The sequence below is a fragment of the Plecotus auritus genome (genome assembly GCF_963455305.1).
Source record: "Plecotus auritus genome assembly, chromosome: 7".
In the NCBI taxonomy this organism is placed as follows: Eukaryota; Metazoa; Chordata; class Mammalia; order Chiroptera; family Vespertilionidae; genus Plecotus; species Plecotus auritus.
In genome coordinates this window covers 73369636-73389318 of record NC_137774.1, presented here as the reverse complement: position 1 = coordinate 73389318, position 19683 = coordinate 73369636, and the positions used below count along the sequence as shown (strand labels likewise).

At 46.2% G+C, this 19683-nt stretch overlaps 2 protein-coding genes across 13 annotated transcripts in view; one reads left to right on the top strand and one right to left on the bottom strand.

The window, feature by feature from the left end:
* Positions 1-6702, bottom strand: part of LOC308254967 (uncharacterized protein C16orf96) — a 67110-nt gene extending 60408 nt beyond the window's left edge. For 3 of the 4 annotated variants that reach the window (XM_080681635.1, XM_080681636.1, XM_080681633.1), the window contains exon 1: positions 6564-6702. The gene's annotated coding sequence lies outside the window, so the exon portion shown is untranslated. The remainder of the gene's footprint in view (positions 1-6563) is intronic. The other variant, XM_080681634.1, reaches the window with a different exon arrangement.
* The window catches only part of CDIP1 (cell death inducing p53 target 1), a 34863-nt gene continuing 21705 nt past the window's right edge, over positions 6526-19683 (top strand). For 3 of the 9 annotated variants that reach the window (XM_080681639.1, XM_080681640.1, XM_080681645.1), the window contains exon 1: positions 6846-6967. The gene's annotated coding sequence lies outside the window, so the exon portion shown is untranslated. Of the gene's footprint in view, positions 6632-6845; positions 6968-15085; positions 15175-15395; positions 15492-19683 lie in introns of those variants that run through there. The other 6 variants (XM_080681643.1, XM_080681641.1, XM_080681647.1 and 3 more) reach the window with 6 other exon arrangements.

The window sequence follows — 19683 nt, the reverse complement described above, 5'->3', positions numbered from 1 at the left end:
CAATCGTATGGGTGCTCCCTTGTAGGTAATTAACTGTTTTTCTCTTGCTGCTTTTAAGATTCTCTCTTTGTCTTTTGCTCTTGGCATTTTAATTATGATGTGTCTTGGTGTGGTCCTCCTTGGATTCCTTTTGTTTGGGGTTCTGTGCGCTTCCTGGACTTGTAAGTCTATTTCTTTCACCAGGTGGGGGAAGTTTTCAGTCATTATTTCTTCAAATAGGTTTTCAGTATCTTGCTCTCTCTCTTCTTCTGGCACCCCCATAATTCGGATGTTGGTACGCTTGAAGTTGTCCCAGAGGCTTCTTACACTATCTTCAACTTTTTGGATTCTTTCTTCTTTTTGCTTTTTCGGTTGAGTGTTTTTTGCTTCTTTGTATTTCAATTCTTTGACTTGATTCTTGTGTTCCTTTAGTCTGTTGTTGGGTCTCTGTATAATATTTTTTATTTCAGTCAGTGTATGTTTACTTTCTAGTTGGTCCTTTTTCATATCTTCGAGGGTCTCATTATATTTATCGGCCTTTTCTAGGATATTCTTGAAAAGCCTTATAACCGTGGTTTTGAATTCTATATCCAGTCGTTTGTTTTCCTCCATTTCTTTCGTTTGTGATCTGTTTCTTTGACGCCGCATTTTCACTGCTTCCCTGAGTTGGTAGGATAGATTTGTGTGCTAGGTTTCCTATATGGCCCAGTGGGTCGGCCTCCCCAGTTAACCTGAGGTGGACACTCTTGGTGCACCCCTTTGTGGACTGTGTATACAGCCTTGTTGTAGTTAAGTCTTGATTGTTGTTGGTATCACTGGGAGGAATTGACCTCCAGGCCAGTTGGCTGTAAGGATCAGCTGTGTCTACGCTGGGAGAAGTTCGGTGTTGGAGACAGCCTTATAGGATTAGACTTGCCAAATTGCAATAGCCTCTGTGCTCAGCTTGGATGGGGTGGAGTCTCAGGGCGGAGCAGACAGTCTTGGCTTCCAGTCAGCCTTGCCCTTGCGCATGTGCGCGCCTGCAGACCTTTGCCTTCCCCGGCTCCCGAGTCTCTGCCCGAGAGTCCAGATTCCCCCCACAAGAGCGTGGGTCCCCAGGGGCTCGCCTGGAACTGGGGTTCAGTGCAGTCAGAACTGGGGCTCGGTGCAGTCAGGAGCTTCTGACTCCCTTCCACTAGGGAAAGCCTGTGGCAACCTCCGCAGCCTTTGTACGCACTGGCGCGCGCGCCTCCAGAACCCTGCCTGCCGGGTCTCCCCCGGGTCTCCGAGTCTCCGGGTGCCTTTCTCTCTACCTGACAGTCCAGACTCCCCCTGTATGAGCCTGGGTCCACGGGGTTTCGCCTGGGACTGGGGTTCAGTGCAGTCAGAACGGGGGTTCAGTGCGGTCAGGGGCTTCCTTCTCCCTTCCGCCAGAGAAAGTCAGCCAGGCTCTCAGCTGCCCTTCCCTCTGCGCGCACAAAGACCCTTTGCCATACCTCCAATTCTCTGTGAGCTTTTCTCTTTCCTTCTAGTTGTAGAATTTTCACTCAGCCAGGTTTCCTGTGGTTCTGGATGGTGTCTGTTCTGTCTTTTAGTTGTAGTTTTGAAATTGTTGTGCGAGGCAGCAGTTTAGGTGCTTACCTATGCCGCCATCTTGGTTTCTCTCAAGCTGGCATTATCTTTATTTCCATTTTGTGGTTAGAAAATTTAAGTATTTTTTAATAAGGCCATACAGTGATGTGGCCCAAGACTTGAACCTAGCTCCATCTCAGTACATTTTAAGCTCTCACTGGCTCCCAAACCCTTTGCTATTTGGTGGATTCTGGAGGGTCAACCAATTTTTATCCAGCCTTTGGGATGGTAAGGTTTTCATGTCCTGTTTTACTTGACCTCTACTGCACGGGACACTGTGGACTACCCTTTGCCCTCCTTCTTCTCTGACCCTCTTCTCAGTCTCTATGGGTCTTCCCTGGATCTGTCCTAGAGTCCTTTCTCTTCTTTAATGGGTCTTCCTGCCTCCTAATTCCACTCTCTTCACACTGCTTGAATGCTCTGCTTAAAACACAGATCTGGTCATATCACAGCTTAAAGTCTCAACATTCCCCATCACCACTAAACAAGATAAATGCTACACTTCATAGACTGGTTTATAAGACCCTCACCCTCTTTTCCCATCCTCTACACTCACATTTCATACCCTATAACCTAGCCATAAAGAACAGTTTTCAGGGAGTGCAGTGGAGGGGGTCAATGAGAAAAAAGGGGGACATCTGTAATACTTTCAACAATAAAGATAAAAATTTAAAAATAATAATACTCTGTTTCCGGGGCATTGTGCTATCCAAACCACACACACACACACACACACACACACACACACACACACACACACACAAAGGAACAGCTTTAATTTTCCCAGAGACATTGTGCATGTCACATCTCTGTGACTTTGCAAAGGCAGTTCTCGCTCCTTGGAGTGCCTTCATGCGCAGAATTCTTACACATTCTTAAAGTCCCAACTTCAATGTCTCTGTTCTCTCTGAAGCCTCCCTACTCTGGGTACTCTCCACTCAACTTCTCAAAGCACTTTGTTTTGAAGTCTTCAGCACAAGCTATTATATTAGTCTCCCTAGCTGACCTGTGTTCACTTTGAGAACAGAGACTGGGCTTTATTCCAGTCTCTATGTTTCCAGAACAAGACCTTGCTTGGAGGGTATAGAAGATATATTCCTTACAGCAATGGAATATATATTCTACCTGATGCACGAAATTTGTTCAAGAGTAGACCTTCCTTCCCTCGGCTGCCGGCACCGGCTTCCCTCTGGTACCCAGGACCCAGGCTTCCCTCCAACTGCTGGCTTCATCTGGAAGGTCGTCAAGAAGGATGTCCGGTCTAATTAGCATAGTATGCTTTTACCCTATACTAGAGGCCCAGTGCACGAATTCATGCACAGGAGGGGTCCCTTTGGGTGGCCTGCGGGGATTGGGCTAAAACCTGCAGTCCAATGCTGCCTGCAGCTCCTACCTGCTGCTCCTGCTCATCCTGGCCCCACTGCACCAGCTGTGGGCTTATGCCCAATCAGTCCCTATCTGGAGAGGCTCACACTGCCGCAGCAGCGCTTGCCAGCCCTGAGCCCTGCATCTGGCGCCCTTCTGAGGGGAGTGGCCTGTAGGATTGGTTCGAAACTGGCTCTCCGACATCCCCCAAGGTTTCCCGGATTATGAAAGGGTGCAGGCCAGGCCAAGAGACATTACCAGTGCACAATTGGGGCAGGGGGGTGGGGAAGGGACCACAGGAGGGCTCCAGGGCGTGTCTGGCCCATCTTACTCAGTCCCAATTGGCTGGACCTCAGCATCAAGCTAACCTACCGGTCGAAGCGTCTGCCCCCTGGTGGAAAGTGCATGTCATAGCAAGCAGTTGAGCTGCCTTAGCACATCATTAGCATATTACGCTTTGATTGGTTGAAAAGTTGACTGGATGACCAGACACTTAGCATATTAGGTTTTTATTATATAGGATAATAAAAGCCTAATATGCAAATTGACCTAACGGCAGAATGACCTGTGGAACCACTGGTTGGCGGGGGGTGGGGCCGGCAAGTGGGGGGCGGGGCCGGTGAGCGGGTGGCACCAGGCCAGCCAAGGTGGGTGCCAGTGGGGGGCCCCCTGATTGCCCCTCCCGTTGCCCCACAGACCAGTCCTGATCACTGGCCAGGCCTAGGGACCCTACCTGTGCATGAATTTTGTGCACTGGGCCTCTAGTTATTTTATAGATATCTTCACTGTCCAATATGGTAGCCACAAGCCACATGTGGCTAATGAGATGTGCTGTAAGTATAAAAAACACACTGGACTTCAAAGACTTAGTGTGGCAAAAGAATGTAAAATATCTCTGATTTTTTTTTTTTGGTTTTTTTTAGTGTATTTTTTAAAAAAATATTTTATTGATTTCTTACAGAGAGGAAAGGGAGAGGATAGATAGTTAGAAACATCGATGAGAGAGAGACATCGATCAGCTGCCTCCTGCACACCTCCCACTGGGGATGTGCCTGCAACCCAGGTACGTGCCCTTAACCGGAATCGAACCCGGGACCCTTCAGTCCGCAGGCCGATGCTCTATCCACTGAGCGAAACCGGTCAGGGCTTTTTAATGTATTTTTATTGAATTCAGAAAGGAAGAGAGAGGAAAGGAGAGAGAGAGAGAGAGAGAAACATCAATGATGAAAGAGACATCATTGCTCGGTTGCCTCCTGCATGCCCCCTACTGGGGATCGAGCCTGCAACCCAGGCATGTGCCCTTGACTGGAATTGAACCTGGGACCCTTCAGTCCACAGGCCAACTCTCTATCCACTGAGCCAAACCAACTAGGGCTGATTGTTTTTTTATATTGGTTAAATGTTAAAATAATATTTTGTATATATTGGGTTAAATTAAATATATTAAACTCACCTGTTTCTTTTTACTTTTAAAACATGGCTAGTAGAAAAAAATTAAATTACATATGTGCTGGTCTCCCAGTTTTCTAACTGCTTCTTTTGGTCTAAAGAAACCATTCTCAACACAGCAATCAAAATGATTCTTTAAAATGTTAATCAAATCAAATACAGTTGGTCTCATTAGTGGTTATGGTCCATAAATTTGCCACAAACACTGAATTAGAGAATATTGAACCCCTGCTCCTGGAGAAATACAGGGTAAGGTTCTTGCCAGACTCTGGTCACACTTGCATATGGATCAATACATAACCATTTTTTATGAGTGTTCCTATTTAATGATGCTGGTTTAATATATACTATTGATTTGGTAACACTGAACTCAATATAACTCATGCCTGTAGAAAGCTTATCTAACACACCCATTTTTCTCTGTAAGCACATCACAGCTTTCTTACACTTTGGAACATTAGGCAGTGCGTCAGCACTATGTTTGGGAGCCTTTTTTAAAATTTTTTTTATTGATTTCAGAGAGGAAGGGAGCAGGAGAGAGAGATAGAAGCATCAATGATGAGAATCATTGATCGGTTGCCTCCTGCACACCACCCACTGGGGATCGAGCCTGCAACCCAGGCATGTGCCCTTGACCGGAATAGAACCCAGGACCCTTCAGTCCACAGGCCAATGCTCCATCCACTGAGCCAAACTGGGTAGGGTGGGAGCCTTTTTTTTTTTTTTTTTTAATCCTCACCCTAGAATTTAATTTTATTTTTTATTCTTTTTTAAAAAATATATATCTTTATTGATTTCAGAGAGGAAGGGAGAGGGAAAGAGAGAAAGAAACATCAATAATGAGAGAGAATCATTGATTGGCTGCCTCCTGCACGTCCCCTAATGGGGATCAAGCCCGCAACCCAGGCATGTGCCCTTGACCAAAATCGAACCTGGGACCCTTCAGTCCACAGGCTGATGCTCTATCCACTGAGCCAAACCAGCTAGGGCTATTTTTTATTCTTTTTATAAATATATATATTATTGATTTCAGAGAGGAAGGGAGAGGGAGAGATAGAAATATCAATGATGAGAGAGAATCATCAATTGGCTGGTAGGGAAAGGGAGAGAGAGAGAAACATTAATGATGAGAAATAATCATCAATTGGCTGCCTCATGCACACCCCACTATGGGGATTGAGCTGGCAACCTGGGCATGTGTCCTGACTGGGAATTGAACTGTAAACTCCTGGTTCATAGGTCAATACTTAACCACTGAGCCAGGCCGGCCAGCCCCAGCCCTAGGATGTGTTTTTATTTATTTTTAGAGAAAGAGGGTGAGAGAAACATGCATGGGTTGCCTCCTTTACATGTCAGGCCAGGGATCGAACCCTCAACTAGGTATGTGCCCCTGCCTGGGATTGAACCCTCAACCTTTTGGTGTAGGGCACCCAATTGAGCCACCTGGCCTGGACGGGAGCCATTTTATTATTATTAATATTTTTAAATCCTCACCTGATTTTTCCATTGATTTTTGGAGAGAGTGGAAGAGAGAGGGAAAGACAGAGAAATATCGATGTGAGAGAAACACATAGATTTGTTACATCCTGCACGCGCCTGGCCCAGGAGGAGCCTGCAAGAAAGGTAGGTGCCCTTGACAGGATCAAACCTGGGACCATTTGGTCTGCAGGCTGACGCTCTATCCACTGAGCCAAACCAGCTAGGGCAGGATGGGAACCATTTTAAACAGCAAAATCACCAACCAAAATGCATAAGAATGAGAAAAGCATTATACTAAACATAAACAAAAAGGACACTTGCTTCCAGTATTAGAGCTTGAACAACAAGTTAGAGTGTTACCTTATTAATCTTAGCTGGGAAAGTGCACACCAGGCAACAAAAATCTTCCCCATTCTATGCATATCTACAGAATGTATAGCGCCCAAACTGAAATGCAGGAGGGAGAAAGGAAAGAGAGTTAATGGGGTCCATTTCCTACATCCCAGTCACTCTCACTAGACACAAGCATGTCAAACTCCTGGTCGCCAGGCTGAATGCCTTGTTTAAATAAGCCCTCACCAGGGCTTGGCAGGTGTCGCCCCAGCCCCGCCCACGCGCTGACCTCATGGCCCCGCCCCTCTACATGACGCCACCAGCCTCGGCCTTTCTCCAAAGCCTACCTGACTTCTGACGAACTGTGAGAGTGGCCATTCCTGCTGTTGCGGCCGCCGCAGGTGCCAAGGAAACTGTGAGTCGCCCTCAGCCACTAGAATCGGTTTCCCCCGGACCCCTCCGCGAGCAGGGCTGGGCGCTCACGCCCCTTGTGGGGAGGGGATGACCTCGGACGGCCGAGCCCCCTTGCCGCCGGCGCCCGCGGCGTTCGCGCGTTGTATGATGGACACTGTAGTCACCGTGGTGCGCAGATTGCACCTCGGGCGCACGGATGGACTACATCTCCCAGAGGCCTTTTGGCGGGCGAGGGGCTGTGGGCGCGTAATCCCTTCGGGGCTGAGGGTCTAATCCTTTGAGTGCTGGACGCGGCCCGTCTCAGCGTTGCTCGGCCTTGGGCACCCGGCCTCTCGAGGTAAAGGGACCCCCGGGGTCGGCGCAGCGGGTCCGTCGCCTGCTTCCAGGACGCTAATGCGACCCAGAGCGGTTCTCGGGGTTTTGACGTCGTACCATCGGAGGGTTGGTGGCCACCCGCGGGGCTGCAGTGACAGCTTAACCAGGCCAGGGCGGGCGGTCGCAGGGACTCTCTGGGGCTGCTGGCCCGCTCCTCAGCGTCCCGCTTATCATAGCTCCCACATCCTATGCCTGTCCGTTTTTCCGCGATGGCTGTTTTCTCCAGGAAAGGGGATTGTGAAGAGAGTCCGGGCGACGAACAAGTCCCTGCAGGGCTCCTTGGTGACCTTGCTCTCCCTCCCTTGCGCCTTGGCTCACCAACATCATTGAATCCCTGCACTCACTCTCGGCTGCACGCGCCTGGACCGGTTTGGGACACAGTGACCTGGCATGGCTTTGGGCCCAGCTTCATGCCATCTAGGATTTTGGTACAGTGGAACTCACGGGTCATGTGAGCTCGGGGTTGGGCACTTGTTTATGGGTGTGTGTGTGTTTCAGTTTTCCTCTAAGTGTTCCCAGGAGGCCTCTCAACAGGTGTCAGGTAAAGAGCAAGCAGCTGTTAGTTTCTCCAAGCGTGGGCCTAAGATCCTCTGCATCAGTATCACTGGGGCCCTTGTTGAAAGGGACAATTCCTGGGGCCCACTCCTAAAGATTCAGATTCAGCAGTTAGGGGATAAGCTCCCCAGATAATCCTCAGGCACACCTGAGGCTGAGAACCTCTGTCCTAGAGTGAAGAGGATGGAGAACCTGGGGCATCACATTTATACCAATTTTGTATATATTCTGGGGCCTGCTGCTGGGCAGGGCAGTGTGTTTTGGTATATTGTTTCTTCCCTCAGGGCTGACCTAAGAGTTGGGTAAGGAGAGGTATGCCAGCTCTGCCTTGTCTCTGCACATTTAATTATGAAAAATTTCAAGCATAGAAAAGTTGAAGAAATTTTACAGTGAATACCCATAGAACACCATCTAGATAGAATGTATAACATTTGACCATATTTTCATCATAAATCTAACCATCCAAAAGTCCATCTTATTTCTTTATGCATGTCAAAGTTGTAAACAGTCTAGTTTCCTCCCAAATAATCATGCTTATAATTAAGTACAGTCTTGGAATTAACATAAGCCCTGGGTATTTGAAAATCTGTCTTGTCTCCCATCCCTGAGGAGCTGAAGGTTTTTCCATGGATGGGCCTCTGGAAACAGGAAAGAGTTTTTCTGTTTTTGTTATTTGTTTTAATGTCTTTACCCAAGTCCAGGGATCCTTTTTAAAAATATTTATTTATTTTTATTTATTAAATATCTTTTTATTGATTTCAGAAAGGAAGGGAGAGGGAGAGAGAGATAGAAACATCAATAATGAGAGAGAATCATTGATTGGCTGCCTACTGCATGCCCCCTACTGGGGATAGAGCCTGCAACCCGGGCATATGCCCTTGACCGGAATCTAATTCAGGGACCTTTCATTCCCCAGGCCGAAGCTCTATTCACTGAGCCAAACCAGCTAGGGCCAGGAAAGAGTTTTACATGGCTCTTACAAAGATTTTAAAACGGCTATTTTAAATCACCTGAAGAGTAGACACATGGATTATGTGACAGAATAATACTTAAGGGACCAAAATTGTTTTGAAGGGGAGCTAATGGAATGTGCCCTGATGGCCCTAGCACAGTGGTCGGCAAACTGTGGCTCGCGAGCCACATGTGGATCTTTGGCCCCTTGAGTGTGGCTCTTCCACAAAATACCACGTGTGGGCGTGCACGTACAGTGCGATTGAAACTTCGTGGCCCATGCGCAGAAGTCGGTTTTCGGCTCTCAAAAGAAATTTCAATCGTACTGTTGATATTTGGCTCTGTTGACTAATGAGTTTGTCGACCACTGCCCTAGCAGATCATGTTAGCAGTAATGGATTTATGTCATCAGCTTCCATCCTCTGTTTCTGCTCCTTACACTATAAGCTGGCCCAGTTAGAACCTGGTGTTTTCTAAAGCTCTAGCAGTGGTCGGCAAACTCATTAGTCAACAGAGCCAAATATCAACAGTACAATGATTGAAATTTCTTTTGAGAGCCAAATTTTTTAAACTTAAACTTCTTCTAACGCCACTTCTTCAAAATAGACCCGCCCAGGCCGTGGTATTTTTGTGGAAGAGCCACACTCAAGGGGCCAAAGAGCTGCATGTGGCTCGCGAGCTGCAGTTTGCCGACCACAGCTCTAGGGGAACAGGGCTACGTAGCCCGGTTGATGAGCTTTGAGTCCCTTGGGCCCAGGTACTTTGTTCCATAGCCACAGACACCAATCCTAACCCTCTTTAATTGTCTGAGAGGGAGAGAAGAGACAGGTGCTGAGAAAATTCACCTCCACTTTCAGAAGCATATTTTTACTCATAGAGGACACAGAGAAGTGTGGCTGTTAAAATTATGGCATCTTATATTAATGTTTCTGTCCTTACGTGGAGGAATGAAGTCTTGCTGTTGAGAAGGCAGCAAGCATTGGGAACTCCTACAGAAAATGTTGGTCCTGCCCTAACTGGTTTGGCTCAGTGTATCCACCTGCGGACTGAATGGTCCCAGGTTCGAATCCAGTCAAGGGCATGTACCTTGGTTATGGGCACAACCCCAGTAGGGGGTGTGCAGGAGGCAGCTGATCGATGTTTCTCATCTCATCAATGTTTCTAACTCTATCCCTCTCCCTTCCTCTCTGTAAAAATCAATAAAATATTTTAAAGAAAAGAAAATGTTGGTCCTTAGTGGGAGGAGAAAGGAGAGCCAGGCCAGCCGAGGTGGTATGAGGTTTATTGTGCCCCCATGAGGGGACTTGGAAATGAAATTCACAGAATGGAAGTGTGCTGGTTTCTCGGACCCCACAAAGGGCTTCTGTTTCCTCATCTCTACACAATCAGGACTCTCCCAGAGAATTCCTGGGAAGACAACTCCCTGCATTGCAATTTAGTGCTGCAGAGGAGAGGGGGTGCTGGGACGAACCCTGGGTCAGAACGTCTCCCCCTGAGAGGGCCACCCACCTAGGGATATAGAGGTAGGTCACTCCTGAGCCTGCAGACCCATTCCCTTCCCACTACTCTGTAAGTCAGCAGGCTCTGGTGATAATGGTGGGGTCCTGGCACCAGAAATGCCCAGATTTGGCAGACCACGCTGGAGGCCTTTCTGTTACTTCCAAGCTGTGTGACAGGCATTTGCCCTCCCAGAGTCTCACTTGCTACATCTATGATAGGTTCAAAGCAACACCCAGGCCAGATGAAGACCTGTATCTTCTGAAAAGACTAGGGTCCCCTAATGTTAGGCCAAGTATAAAACCATGCATTGCAGGGTAAGGAAGTCAGTGACATTCTGATTCTTTCCATGAAAGCAGTTATGATGTTGGTTTTGGTGGCATAATTTTTCCAGAAGACATTTCTCAGCACCGTTTTGGTGTTCCTGATCTGTGGGTGCTATGAGCTCCTGCATGCATGTCTATTGGGTGACCCAGCACCATCTATTTTTACCACAAGGAGGTGTCATGAGGGTCCAGTAAAAACTGTGAACATGCTAGATACGTAATGTGTTCAGTAAGTGTTGATTCGGTCTGAATTCAGATCTATTCCAGTATCTGTGTTTTTCCTTCAAGGAGAACTGGAGGCCAGGGAAGGTAGAAGGTGGTGAAGAAGCATGGAGCGGTTTCCCTGGGTGGGGTCTGAGGAGATCCTAACCCCTTAATAATTCAGGAAAAAGTGAAATATGGCTGTCCTACTTTTAATTAGCATTAAGAGCAGTAGCCTTGCAATTTACAGGTTGGGGAAACAGCAGGGAATTAAATTTCATTTGCAGAGTGCGCCCTTGGTAAGCGTTCTCCCTGGGTAGTCAGCACACTGGCCACGGGAGGTAGCACTGACAGGAAGCAGCGAAGCTACTGACTGACTTGCCCAAGGCTGCTGAATAATGGAGAGCAGGGCTCCAGACCCTGCTCCCCTGAAACAGCAGGGGCTGTGGGAAATGTGTGCTCTCCCAGCCCCATTGTGAAAACTGCTCCATGGAGTTGACTGTGACTCAAGAAAGGGTGTGTTCTTTTTTCTTGTCTGAATTTTTGGCCATAAACAAAAGCACTTTCATCAAGAAGCATGGACTGCATCTCCGCTGAGGCTCTGTTCTGGCCCAAAGACTATGGGGAGTGGGCATTTGGATTAGACATAATAGCATGGGAACCCTAGTTAATTTAAGTTAACCCCAATCCTCACAGATTTGCTTATTTAACAACAAGATGCCATGTGCTGATACAAGTGGGAGAGTCCCAATGTTCTCTGATGGGGAAGAGTGGGGATTAAAGATTTCATGGAGCCGAAACCGGTTTGGCTCGGTGGATAGAGCGTCGACCTGTGGACTGAAGGTCCCAGGTTCGATTCCGGTCAAGGGCATGTACCTTGGTTGCGGGCACATCCCCAGTGTGGGGTGTGCAGGAGGCAGCTGATCGATGTTTCTCTCTCATCGATGTTTCTAACTCTCTATCCCTCTCTCTTCCTCTCTGTAAAAAAATCATTAAAATATATTTAAAAAAATAAAATTAAATTAAATTTAAAAAAAAAAGATTTCATGGCAGGGAATTACAGGAAAGGGTTGGGTTTGCTGGATAGAGAGTGGGAGAGTGTTTGGAGGCTGAGAGAATGATCTGTGGAGGGGTCCATTGATGGGGGCAGAGAGGGATTTAGTTTGGAAAAGAGCAAGCTACAAGTCTAGGGAGGCTGGAGTGCAGTGTGGCAGAGAGAGGCCAAGTCCAGACTTTTCTCCTTTCACCTGACCAGTAGATGAGATAGTGGATCTGAGAGCTTTTTGAACCATGGCGTTAATAATACTTGCTGACAGGTCAAGGATTAAGGTGCAGAGAAAAGTCTGGAAGGCCACTCAGACATGCATCATGGTGACGGGAGTGGTGATAACTGACACAGGGCTCAGAGATGGGGAAGAGAGCTCCTGCCCAGGAGTACCAGGCTGTGTTCCTCGTGATGTGCTATCTGGGGCTCTGGAGGGACTGGCCCCAAATACTACCCCTGCCTTCTAGGAGCTGCCAATATGGCTGGGGAGGTTGGGTCCCTGACCACAACTTACTCTACCCCCCTGTTCTTAGTGACTCTGTTGGCCCAGGCATGGAGCTTCTGTCTGCCTTCCTACAGAGGCTGAGTAAGACCCACCAAGTCCCTGAGGCCTCCTCAGTGCCCCACACACAAACCACCCCGTCTCACCTGGAGCACCTACCATCGCAGATTCTTATTGGGGTTTTGCTAAGTATCTTTTGTAAGTTCTTTTCAAGTGTGAACTGGCTTTTCATCTGGATTTGTGGCAACCTGAGAGTGGGAACCACAGGTGAGTGACCTCCATGGAATGTTAGCTGAATTAAGGAGTCAGGAATCTTAAGTCTTTTCAAGTAGGTAGTCAATTGAAAGAAAGAAAAAAACAAACTTGGGTAAGCGAAGGCTCTGCTGAATAAAACTGATTTATCTTAGAACTAGAATTCTGTGCTTCTGCAGATAGAAGGCCTCACGTGACCATCACTGTGGCCATCACTCAGTTCAGGCTACAGTATCTGTCCAATGTGGACAGGTCAGGTTACATGTATGTTTACCTGATTTGCCTGGGGAGCACGAAGGCCATGCTGTGACCAATTTCCCCCAAGTGTAGCCCCATTCAAACTGGCCAAAGGGAAGCTGTGCCTACTGTTGGTGGGGCCCAAGCCCTATAGGCTTCCCCACCTCCAGCAGCCACCTATTGGTATCAGGACTCTTAGGGACTCATGTTAGAACACTAGGCACAGTGCAGGATGTGGAGAGCCATGGGACAAAAGTAGGACAGCCATATTTCTCAGGCCCTCATCTCACTCGGAGTAAAGGTGGATGTCCTTCAGTAGCTGAGGACCTGGCACATCTCCCCGAGCGGCCCGCTAAGCCTCTCTCCCTCAGTTCCTCACATTCTCCTGGCATCCACTCTACTCAGCCCCCGGGCTGAACTTAGCCTCTCTTTCCACAGCTTCACATAAGGCTTGCTCCTCACCTCTGTCTCATCTGTCTGAATGTTCCCTGCTCAGAGAAAGCCTCCCTCCTTAAAACAGCAGGCCACAGCACTCCTTTTCCTGCTCTTTGTTCCTCCACAGCGAGCATCCATACCTGATGTACTGTATATTTGACCTAGGGCTGTGTTTTACAGCCCCCTCCCCCGTGGAAGACCCATTAAGGCAGATATTGGTGTAGTCCCAAGGTGTAGGGACCATGGTCTATCTGTGCTCCAACACTCCAAGTGTGGGAAATACAGTTTTGAATACAGAGTTGATTCCCAACTGAATATTCAGTAGTTAGGTTCTAAAGTCAGTTGGTCCTATCTCATAAAGTCCTTGAGTGGCCTGTGAGCTCAGAGGCACTGAAATTTCCCCTGAGGAGACAGTGTGTGCATTCCTTGGTTCTGTTCCCCTTCTGAGCCCTGTCCTCTCTGAGATAAAATCGGGACGGGTCAGATCATTTCAGTGTTTTTTTCTCTTTTTGTCCTGGGTGCATGAAATCCATGTAAACTCATACAATGGAATAACACTGTGCAAAGAACTTTGTTGGGAGTGTAAAATCCTGCTTAAGCATTTTTGAAAAACACTTTAGTGAATGTGTGAAAAAAAGACAAGGCAGAGATGGTGTAGCTGAAGGGGCATTGGGCGTGAGTCAGGGCATCTCTTGTAGCCACAGAGCAGCCGGAGGGCGCTTGCCGTGCCCACTGTTATTTCAGCAGTGTACTGGTCCTGCTTTTGGAGGGTGCTTAGTAAGTGTTTGAAGACTAAATGAATGGCAGCTGAGAATTGGACTTTGTGATTTCTAATGACGTTTTCAGCCTGAAAGGTGGTCTGATGTATGACTCATAGAGTAATATACACATGGCCAAATATAATGTGAGCTCCCATTTTTCCAAGGAGAAGATCCAAAATAGTTCTATCTCAACGGCCAGGGGTAGACTCTTCAAGTCAGATGTCCCTTTAGAGTGATATGAATTTAGTTCAGCTTCCATATATTATCTCTTGTAACATAATTTAAAATACTGATTAGATTTGTTCCCACTCCTCCATCTCACCTTTGTAGACTTCATGTCTTGTTATAGACACCAGCCCATGTGATTGGCAGTGCAGGCGGGCTGAGCACTCCTGGCTACTGGAGCGCATCCACTGGACTGTTCTACTTATCTTTGTTTTGTTTTTCATTGGTCCTGTCACACGACTTCTTACTGTGTTCCCTTTAAAAGGATGTTTATGGCAACATCCGACCATTGCAATTATGAGATCTCATGCCAGGAATAATTATCTGCTAAATGTCTACTAGTTTTTGGGCTTTTTTCTTTTGACTGATTCCATCCAGGTGACCTCTTGAAGCTTGCCACACTGCCACTAAAGTTACTACAACTAATATTCCTCACCCAGCAGTACTTTATTTAAAAGAACTGAGATTAGCCCTAGCTTATTTGGCTCAGTGGATAGAGCATCAGCTGCACACTGAAGGGTCCTGGGTTTGATTCCAGGCTCGATCCCTGATCCCTGGCACTGGTTAGGATGCGTGCGGGAGGCAACCAATCAATGGGTCTCTCTCACATTGATGTTTCTCTCAATCTCTCTCCCCCTCCCTTCCACTCTCTCTAAAAAAAAAAAAAAAAATCAATAGAAAAATATCCTCAGGTGAGAATTAACAAAAATAATAATAATAAAGAATGTAAATATTAAAAAAAAAAAGAATTGAGATTCCCCTGTAAAATTAGGAATTGAAATAATGCAGAGACAGGGCCCTCAATGAACTGAGAGGAATGAGGAGACTGTAGAATATATTCAGATATATATAGGAGCTCTGAGCATGTGAAGGCAGAAAGACAAAGCTATTCTCTTGGGAGTGTAGAGGTTTGCTCTCCCTTGTGGACTGGGGGACTTGGGCAAGGCCTGGCTGCAGGCTGAGCTCCTCCCCTGGGCCAGCTAGGCCAACAGGCATTTGTGTCTGAAATAAGACTCTTCCAACTGGGTGGCAGGGACTGTGTAGTAGCCACGTGGCTTGGCTGCACTAAAAGGCCTTGCACTTTTTCCTGGGTCAGAATGGTATGTCATGATCTCAGATAACTGATGAAAATAGAGTCAATCCAAAGACTGTTCGTTTTGTGTCAGCTTCCTGAAGGCAAAGGTAAGGATTTTTTGTTTTCGGGGCTCTGTTTTGATTGCCTAACTAATGCTGTTTAGACTCATTGCAATTCTAAAATTAGTCCGTCTTTTAGTTACCAAGTTCTGCCTGTCCAACAGGTGCAGATGACTTGTTTATTCACTGGTGGGTGCAGCTGTATCTGTTTTTCCACCCTTTACTCCTCATCCTCTCCTGTCTGTATGTACTTCCTTCTGTGCCAACAGTAGAACACAGAACCAAGCTCCTGAGTCCCATCCTGCCAGAGAGGCAGCCCTGAAGGCGGGAGGAGGTGGCTGAATGACAAGTTGAAGGCCTGAATTGTAAGCACTGGCTCCAACTAGTGGCCTTGGGCAAGCCCTGTAACCTCATCAGTCTCAGGTTTATTGTGTCTCTTGGGTTTTTCTTACCTGCTCTTGTCTGCCAGGTGACCTGTTGGCTCTCCAGGTAGGGTCTCTGAGGCTAGAACTACCTTGGCTGGCCTCAACAACAGGTCTAGACCCTCAGTTTTACTGGAACACTGGGAAGTGACCTGGTACAGAGAACAAATCATGCTACCAAACTCATATGGAAGCAATGGAAAGACCACACACCATCTTATGAGAGGAAAATGAGCAAACAGCTAGTGCTCCTTGGAGCATTTCTTTTCCTGTGGGAAAAGTCATGCTTCTGGACTGAGGAGGAATACACATAAACTTAGCACAATTATAGTGACCATTTTGAGGAAGGAACGTCAAAGGAGTTGGAGTTGACCATACTAGAAAAATTGGAAACTACACATAAAAAGTTTCTGTATGTGTGTTTATATATAAAGAAATCATCTAAAATCCCACTCTGCAGAGAAAAGCACTCTTAACATTTGGTATGTAATATACAGTTAAGCCTTGAACAATGCAGAGGATAGGGGTGTCAACCCCCCACCCCCCACGTACAGTTATAAATCTACGTAAAACTCTTTACTCCCCCAAAACTTAACTACTAATAGCCTACTATTGAAACAGAAGCTTTACCCATAACATGAACAGTCAGCATATCTTGTGTGTGTTATTTTTCTTTTAAAAGAATAGTTTATTGACTTTTAGAGAGGAAGAGAGAGAAACATTAATGTGAGAGCACAACATCGATCAGCTGCCTCCTGCATGTCCCCCACCAGAGACTGAGTCCACAACCTGGGCAGGTGCCCTGACTGGGAATCAAATCCGCAACCCTTTGGTACACAGGACGATGCCATACTGAGCCATACCGGCCAGGGCATATACTGTGTATATACTGTATTCCTATAATAAAGTAATGTAGAAAAAAACTGTTAAGAAAATCATAAGGAAGAAACAAATAATTTTACAGTATTTATTGGGGGAAAAAATCTGTTTAAGTGGACCCTCACAGTTCAAACTCATTGTTCAAGGGTCAACTGTATATGTAAAAACACACTTTTAAAGTAGAATAACAATACACATACTACTTTTATATGCCTTCTGTTACAGGCACCTCTCACCGGCACCTCTAACAGACAGCCCCCTGAGTTGAAGGAAGAGGGCTGTCCGTACCCTCTGTGCTTGTCTTTTCATATGAATGAACTTATTTTTTAAATATTTTTATTTATTTCAGAGAGGAAGGGAGAGGGAGAGAGAGAGAGAATATCAATGATGAGAGAGAATCATTGATCGGCTGCCTCCTGGATGTCCCTCACTGGGGATCGAGCCTGCAACCCAGGCATATGCCCTTGACCGGAATCAAACCCAGGACCCTTCAGCCTGCAGGCTGACACTCTATCCATTGAGTCAAACTGGCCAGGGCCATATGAATGAATTTAAATGAGAGACCCTGATTGTGTTGTGATAAAGCCAATTTATTAACATAATTAAAGCAATCAAATTTATTAAAGAAGCATGGCAAGCAAATCTATCATCTGGCCGAACACGCTCAGATGGGCTCTCAGCTAATCCCCGGAGCGAGTTGAGTGAGGGTCCGAGGCATTGTACACCCTCCTGTCTGTAGGTTTCAAAATTCCTTTGTTGAATATCTTGGTACAGGTTAATTCTCAAGGTCCCTTTTTACTTTGTTGTGTCGTTCCCATAATTCATAATAAGCACCTGGCAATTTAATCTTGCCAAGCCTCAAAACTGCTGGCTTTTCTGCTTAGAAAATAAAACTGCCTTTTTTTTTTCTTTTTTTTTTTTTCATTTCCCCATTCCCCCTTCTTTCTTGCATTCTCTTGTTAGGGAGGCTTTTAATCATTTGCACTCAATGCAGGGGTTAGGGGTGTCCTTGGTTTGGGAAAGATAATGACTTGTTGTTTACAAGTTGGCTGCAAATTGCCCACATTGTTTGGCCTTATTTTAACTTTACTGTGTCAGTTGCCTTATTCCTCTTGCCCTGGAGTTTTCCTGGCTTTTCACTGTCCTGTAACTCACTCACTCAGTGCTATATCAAAACCAGCTTTTAATCAGTAAAAATAGATCTAGCCCTGACTGGTTTGGCTCAGTGGATAGAGCATCGGCCTGTGGACTGAAGGGTCCCAGGTTCGATTCCGGTCAAGGGCATGTACCTTGGTTGCGGGCACATCCCCAGTGGGGGGTGTGCAGGAGGCAGCTCATCGATGTTTCTAACTCTCTCTTCCTCTCTGTAAAAAATCAACAAAATATACTTAAAAAAAAAATAGATCTATATTATTTTTTGCAGGGGTGAATACAGTTATATTGTATGAGTAAACCAGATGGTTAACCTGTCCCGTTTGTTGAATATCAAAACAATGATACTTAAAAACATTTTTTTAAAAATATGTTTTTATTGATTTCAGAGGGAGAGAGAGAAACATCAATGATGAGAGAATCACTGGAGATCACAGCCCAGGCATGTGACCTGACTGGGAATCAAACCCTGACCTCCTGCCTCATGGATCATTGCTCAGCCACTGAGCCACACATGTGAATCTTTGCTCACAGGTTCATTTATCTCTAGGACAAAGGCCTGGAAATGGAAGTGAGTAAAAAAGAATGTACAGGTAGCAAAACTGTCCTCTAGACCAGTGGTACTAACCTGCACTGCTGAGGCCCATGTGCTGTTGGAGCTCTCTCATGGGAGTCAGAGTGGTTTGCCAAGGCTTTGACAAGAATTTAGGATGATGTGAATTGTATAAACTAGTATTGTCATCATCATCTTAGTTCCTAGAAATCTTACTGCTTTTTAGTTTAGAACCATTCTTTGAGACCTACATGCCTTTTGATTTTGCTTCTGATTAAGAGCAACCTATATAATCTCTCTTGGTTCTTTTTCTCTTGTGCACTAACTTTCTCATACTCTACATGTGTCTCCACAAATACAAGTAATGCAAACAATGATTTGTATCTGTTGAACACTGTGACAGGCTCTGAGCTACGTGCTCTTCATACATGACCTTTTTTGTGCCTCAGTACAATTCTGTGGGTCAGGGGCTGCTGCTGCCATTTCACAGGTGAGAAAACAGATTCTAGAAAGTTAGAGAGCCTGTTGGCTGATGTGAGACTTAGTTCTCCAGTGGGGAGGATTCTGCCCTTCTAGCTTAGCCTGTGACATCAGGGCATGAGCCTTCCTGTGGACATTTAGGGCTTAGGCTGATACATCAGCTCTGAGTTGTGATACTGATCAGGGGGGAACATGCAGGGCTGGGTAGGAGGAGACATTTGGGAAAATAAGATCTGCTTTCTGGTCCTTTCTGTGTCTTGTTTTGAAATATTTAAAATTCCCAAGGCATCAGATATACCCATGTTCAAGTGTAAAAATAAATGGTTCACAGCCACATGTGATGCTGTCTGAGAGGGATTGGCGCGCTCATCCTGCTTCCATCAGGAAGAGTGATGGAAAATGGGCTGCGTTCAGGATTTCCCGATTCTGCCAGTGCTAGAACTTTGCAGCCCGAGGGCCTGCTGAGCTAGCTGGCGACCTCTGAGGGTGGAGGTGGTGTGAGCTAGAGAAAGCCAAGTCATTGTGTTAGAGGCACTTCTCACTGACACCAGAGAGGTGATACCGGACAGCCCCCTGACTCAGTCGGAGAGGGCTGACGCCAACCTCCATCCTTGTCTTCTCTTATAAACTTTGATTGCGCTGTGAAAAGCCAGTCTATTAAAGCAATTAAAGCATGCACCTTTATTGAAAAGGCAAAGCAAGCAACCTGTACATCTAGCTTATGAAGTGCAGATGGGCTCTCAGATAATCTGAAGGGTGAGTTGGGTGAGGGTCCAAGGCGTTATATACCCTCCTGTCTATACATTTCAAAATTCCTTTGTTGAATATTTTGGTACAGGTTAATTCTCAAGGTCTCTCTTTACTTTGTTGTGGCCTTCCAGAATTCATGAGAAACACCTGGCAACTTTATCTCGCCAAGCTTCAAGACTGCTGGCTTTTCTGCTGCCTTAGGGAGTAAAACTGCCTTTTTTTTTCCTTTCCCCCTCCCCCCTCCTTCCTCCATCTCTTGTTAGGGAGGCTTTTTTTTTTTTTTTTTTTTTTAAATATATTTTATTGATTTTTTACAGAGAG